Source organism: Siniperca chuatsi, linkage group LG7 (assembly GCF_020085105.1).
Source record: "Siniperca chuatsi isolate FFG_IHB_CAS linkage group LG7, ASM2008510v1, whole genome shotgun sequence".
In the NCBI taxonomy this organism is placed as follows: domain Eukaryota; kingdom Metazoa; phylum Chordata; class Actinopteri; order Centrarchiformes; family Sinipercidae; genus Siniperca; species Siniperca chuatsi.
The window spans coordinates 9,941,358-9,947,417 of record NC_058048.1 but is presented as its reverse complement, the minus strand read 5'-3'; the positions used below and the strand labels follow the sequence as shown (position 1 = coordinate 9,947,417).

Below are 6,060 nucleotides of genomic sequence, written 5' to 3'. Positions count from 1 at the left end.
ACAGAATTTTCTGTAGCTTCTTTGTTTTCTGTAACTTTAAAAAAATGTGTTAATGATCTGTGTTAGGGTGGATTTTGCTAAATCTTTGAATAAACATGAATTTTTCATTCCATCAGCTATAAACAAAGGTGAAGGTAAGACAAACATGAATGATTCCAAGGGGATTGTGTATTACACAACTTCACACACACACAATTTAGTTTAGAGTCCACGAATCTAAATAGAGGACCCACTTTTGCATGTCACTTTTCCACAGCCGTGCTACTCTCTCCAACAGACACGGACCTGTGCCTGTGCACGCAACACGACACACACACACACACACACACACACACACACACACACACACACGTGGATGCAAACATACCATACTAAGTGGGTCTAATATTTACAGACTGTCTGTCTAGTGAATCTGGCCAAGGAGATTTGTCTGAATCCTCCCAAAGTCACGCTACACCCAGATTTGTGGAATGCCACTCCCTCCGTTATGTCCCTCTGGATGAAACCATTAAAGATGACCTAATAAATAACCTAGTTGTATATGGTATATGTGTATAGAATATTGCCACGGTACCATAGTTCATTGCTTATCTACCTAAATGTATTGATAATATGTGTGTAGTAACAATATTGACAGGACATTTTGTAGCAGATCAGATATTAAGTTTGATACATATTTATCTGCTATTCCAACTGACCAGGAAAATACAAGGTGTGATGATTATTTTACCAAATATTTCTGTTCACGGACAACTTAATTCAACCAATATAAATTATCTGGATGTTGAGTGCATCATCTACCATATATAGAACAGTGTTTGTAAAAAATGGTCACCACATATAGTTCAATGTGACATGTTCTGGGTTAGGTCTTGGGTATGTGTTGTGTACGCTCTAGTTTCAGTTTTGTAGTTCAGTTTTAATTTTAGTGACTCTGATTCAGTGTGCTTTTACACCACATGTTATAAAGATGGGTTCTTTGCAGTAATCTTGAGCTGTCAACATTTCCTTTTTGTTAATCAGGCTGTTTTTGTCTAACACTCCTGATTCAGTGTAGACTCATCTGCAGAGGGCTGTGACAGAGCTTCTGAAAAATGTGTGTTAAATTTTCGAACACCAACGTGGCCCTGTCCCACTTAGTTTGGTGTCAGTGTGGCACGTTCCAGTGAGGTGCACATGAGGACCTCGCTGGATCACAGTCTGTTTCTGTTGGAGCACTGGGCCACATATTTGAGCCACATGTGTGTTTGAGACCAAATGAAACACACATTGGGAGGCAGAAGTGCTGCGTCTGCAGTTGCATTCCTGGAAGCAGACTCACAGGCTGACAAAGAGGGGATGACTGTCACGGCTGAAATGGTATTCCGGGAATTATTTGATGGACATCTCATTGTTATAGTTTTATTTCTTTTTGAATAGTTTGGAAGCTCTGCTACTGTGTCTGTTTTTCATGTCTTACTGCAGTGACCATTATTTTTTGACAGAGGGCAGCAGTAAGCCATTAAAAAACAAACATGCTACGTTTTGGTCTCAGACCAGAGCCACATGCCAAAGACAAGCCATGAACTTAAGTTGATCACACTCTGCCTAATTTGTCCAATTTAAGCTTGTTTGATTCATTGGTTGAAAATCATCTGTCTGAGGAGAGCCAAACCACCATTTGCTCCAACTCCAAAGCATATTTGAAAGTCTGCCAGCCATATTTGGGGTTGCATGCACATTACTGCATTGAAACAATATGTCAGTTTGGAGCATGACTTAATTTGAGCAATAAGCAAATATGTTGGTTGAGCCATCTTGATATTGTGCAACAAAGTGGATGACAAGGGGAGTAACAGGGGTTAAAAGACACGATCAACCTTTTGTCATAACATTTTTTCTCTCAAATCTTTAGGATTGTTGTGTTGGCCTCTGGGGACCTTTTTATTACTGCAATCTGCCATATAAGAGAATCTAATGGTCCTTATGTGTCCCCCTCAAGAGTTGTGTGAAAAGTAATCTCTCTATGAATGCTGTAAAGACAGTCATGGATTTATGTGTCATTCTTCTCACAGCAGATTTGTGATCACAGCTCAAGCTGAAGTTAACTTCATATGTGGTGTTGATTCAAAACACTAATGCTGCTGTCATTTGAAAGCCTCGCCACTCAAACTTTGAACAGTTGCTTCATTTGTACATGGAAGTGAGGCAAATATGTGAGGATGCGTGAACTGTAAATGAACTCAACTGGATGTTATCATGCATGGGTGATAGTTCTTGACAGTTTTTGTGAAATCTGAACACAAATTTGACACATTTGTTGTAGATAAGTTAAATATAAGGCATTTTCTGCAAGATCACTGTAACAACAGATAGCGGGACCTTACTTGTATGTGTCATGTTGTGACCTAGTGGAAAACTGCTATCTATCAACATTGCATTCTGATTGCATGTCCGTGACCAGCGTTGTCTCTGACCCGCTATGTGGCTCATAATGTTTCTGATCAAGTGTTTTCATAAGGGTTTACCTCCCTACTGCAGGAGGGAGCAGTGGACTTCTTAGCAGAGTGAGATGGATGCTGTGGTGCATTTTGGGTAAGACAGAGGGAGGGCAGAACATTAAAATACTAGAACTGACTGTACTTGTTGGCGTCCCACAAGGCCCTGTCGAGAGCCCGTTCTCGCTTGTCTTCATAAACCGAGGTTACTCTGGTATGGGAGAGAGGGGAGGGTGTCCATTCCTGCATGGGTTCATGTACTTGAGCTTGGCATTTTTCATATTTACATTGCTTGATGGTCTCAGTAGATCTGTTTATGATATTTTCCCCCTCACTGTTTGTTTGTAGTTCTTTCTTCTCAACTAATGCTCTCCTCCATCTCCCTCCCTCTTTTGCCCTCTGTTTTTATCTCTCTCTTCTGTCAGTGTGATATCCAGCATGGTACGTTTCTACATTAGTTCCCTAAAAGACTTTCTCCTTTAACTGCACTGCATCTGATACTGATTCTTAACCTAATAATATATTTTTGTATCTACATCAGGACAGATTTATATTTCAAATGTACAGAAAGGAGGCCTGCATAGAAAACATGACTGCAACTAAAAATGATGGGTGACTTGTTCTGACAGCAGTTCAGATATTTGCCAAAAATGCAGTCGGCTGTTGTGACTATGAAGTGAACAGAGACAGAAACCAGTCTGTTTGTGATTGCAGCACCAAGTCTTTTTCCCCTGGCAAACCTGTAAAAAAGAAAAAGAAAAAAAAAATATAGGCCACAAAATTTTGAAGCAGATCCATTTCCACTGCACTCAGTTTACTTTTAACTGTTTCAGCCGTCTGTCCCACACCTGGTCGCTGAGCGTGGCACTGAACAGAGCACGCTCTGTTCTGCGCTCAGACAAATCTGCCGAGCCATACGGAAAATAAATCAGCTCCACATTCATTAAACAAAAAAGCTGTGGGCAGATTTATTTCATTATTGGGTCTCTCTCATTTTTAGCATCCGCTTAGCTTTTTCCCCTCTACCTTCTACTTTTTCCCCCCTAACATACAGCAATTTAACTCTCTACGGTAATCCTCCATCTCATTCCTTTTGGATCCTTGTGGAGCAAAGGGCCTCAGCCATGCTTCTCCGGTGGATCCTCTTCAAAGGGAACCAGCATATTGGTTTTGTGTCTCCACCTCTTTGCTATCTCTTGTGCTGCGGTTTGTGAGGTGCTGTGAAAAATGCTGGCCCAGCCACTTAAATTGCCGCATAATGACCCAGTGAAATGTCCCCTACCAGGCAAGCCTGGGCTCTCTGAAACAACACAGACAAACCTGCACAAATATGCTGCTCTGTTTATGGAGAGGCAAAGCCCTCATGGAAATAACCGGGCCTATTAGGGTCAGATATTTCAAAGTGTGCTATCTGTTTTCCCTCTTTACCCTCACTTATGGTCTTTGATACAATTCCCATACCCCGTCCCCCAGCGGCAGTAGTTCTCTATGATAAAATCCAACCCTCACTAATTCTCTCTCCCTCTCTTTCTTTCTTTCTCTGCGTCTCTCTGACACACTGTGCAACGATAGAAGTGTTGATCTGTTATCATTTTGACTTTGCAATGCTAGTGCACATTGAGGTCACAGAGCAGAGCAACTGTGAAACCACAATGCCAAATCTGACATTCTTGTGAAAATAAACATGGGTATGCCAGTTTCATTTAAAGAGATGAGAGATTTGGTTGATTTTGATTTTCTCTCCCTTTCCTTTACAGAAACTCTACTGAAGAACACTCAGATAATGGTAACAAGTCATGAAAGCAACATTTCAGAAAAAACAAATGGTATTCATAGTTTGGTTTATTATTGTTAATAGAACATGACTGTGGCCTTTGAGAAGTATCACCTGTTTTACACAAATCTAAGGCCTTGTCTGTGCCTTTCCAGCTGCTGACAGTACAACTAACTTTGAGCCGCTATCATCCTCCCAGCATCCTCTGAGGAAGGAAGGCTGCATTAGTGCCCCACAAGCTTTGCACCGCCATCTCCTGCAGGGACACTGGTTATTTTTGGACTGAGGGCAGATCCCGTTACGACTACGAGAAGACCCCTCAGACGGGAAATCACCCAGCACGCCACCCAGCAGCTCTTGCATTCTTGGCTCTCAGCCGCACCGACTGAACGCTGGTTGGTGATTCAGCCCCATATGCAGACGATGATCAGAGAGGAAAGCCCAAAAGAACAAGAGAGCCATCTTCTTTTCAACTCCGGATGACCTTTTCCCCACTGAAATCTCCGCACACACCCCTATGTGCGACAAATATATATCACCACACCCAGCGAACTTGGGCACGGAGTAGTTTGCTGTACTTGTGCAAGATATGACGGGTATTTTTCCAAGTAGAGATTGTTATAGATGATCATACATTTGGCCAAACAAACAGAATTGAAGCCATGATGACATAATTTTGTACATTCTGAATTCAAAATTTGTGATTTTTGTGTACCCAAAAGATCTTTATTTGACTCAGTACAGCAGGAAATAAAAAATAAATAAATACCTGCATGCTACATGTTAATACCCAGCTCATCACTCTATCCAAACTGTATTTTTAAATGTATGATTTGTGACACATTTATGTTTTTTTTTTAATCTTACTTTAGTTGGTTGGTCTATTTGTCTCACCGTAAAGTAACAGATAGAAATACATACATCAGTGTCCTGCAAAGCGATTCATGCTTGCATCTATTACTCTGTAAGCATCAGTAAAGCTTATTTTACAGTTTCTCATATTGAGGAAGGCTAATGTTTGCACAAACTATGGTTTAATCCCACAATGGTCTACTGAGGTGAAAGCAAGATTAAATCAAGCTTCTACATGACTGAAATATTTCCTGGATCATTTCCGTACACCGGCAAGACACTGCATAATAGTCATGTGTTGTGCTATTTGTTTCATATGAACATTCCTGGGGTTAACTGAAAAACCACACAGTTATTATGTGGGAAATATCAAAGGCTGTGCGGCCACCAGGGCTGAAGTGGAGAGCGTGGGAGGTTTGTGACATACCCCTGATTTCTCTGCATCTGCCCACCGAAAACATGCTTGTACGGTATTAGTGTGCGTGTGAGTGCAGCTTGTGTGCATGTCTGTGTAGCTAGGAGAGGGGAGCCATGCTGGGTCTAATGAGGCTGTTTGGCTGTTTGGACTTCCACCTAATTTCAATGAAGCATCATCATACCCTCAGCCAAACACCTCCCAGGGGAAATCCTCAGTAAGGCCATATGAGATGTGTGTTAAAATGGGTAACATATCCCTGTTGTATTATATAGATAAAGAGTTTCATCTTTTATATGTTAAAATATCTGGATATTGTCAAATCAAACTCAAGACTATGCCAAGTTATATCAAATCCTGAAAAATCATGTGTGTTTCTTTGTTACAAAATGAAAAAATTATAGTGATTTTCCAGAAATAAATTCTTCATATTGACTTTTCAAGGTTTTTATTTTTCTTTGTCTGTGCATCTCTTCGTTTTTGAGAAAAAGGAATGTGTGCCAGTGCCTGGTTTATTGGTGTTCACATCAGTCTGACCTCAG

At 40.9% G+C, this 6,060-nt stretch overlaps 1 long non-coding RNA gene across 1 annotated transcript; it reads left to right on the top strand.

Moving 5' to 3' along the window:
* The first annotated feature begins 1,228 nt into the window (after nucleotides 1–1,228).
* Nucleotides 1,229–5,761, top strand: LOC122879083. The gene is made up of 3 exons (XR_006378622.1): nucleotides 1,229–1,359; nucleotides 4,235–4,263; nucleotides 4,451–5,761. It is a non-coding gene; the product is annotated as an uncharacterized LOC122879083 (long non-coding RNA).
* Nucleotides 5,762–6,060: the final 299 nt, after the last annotated feature.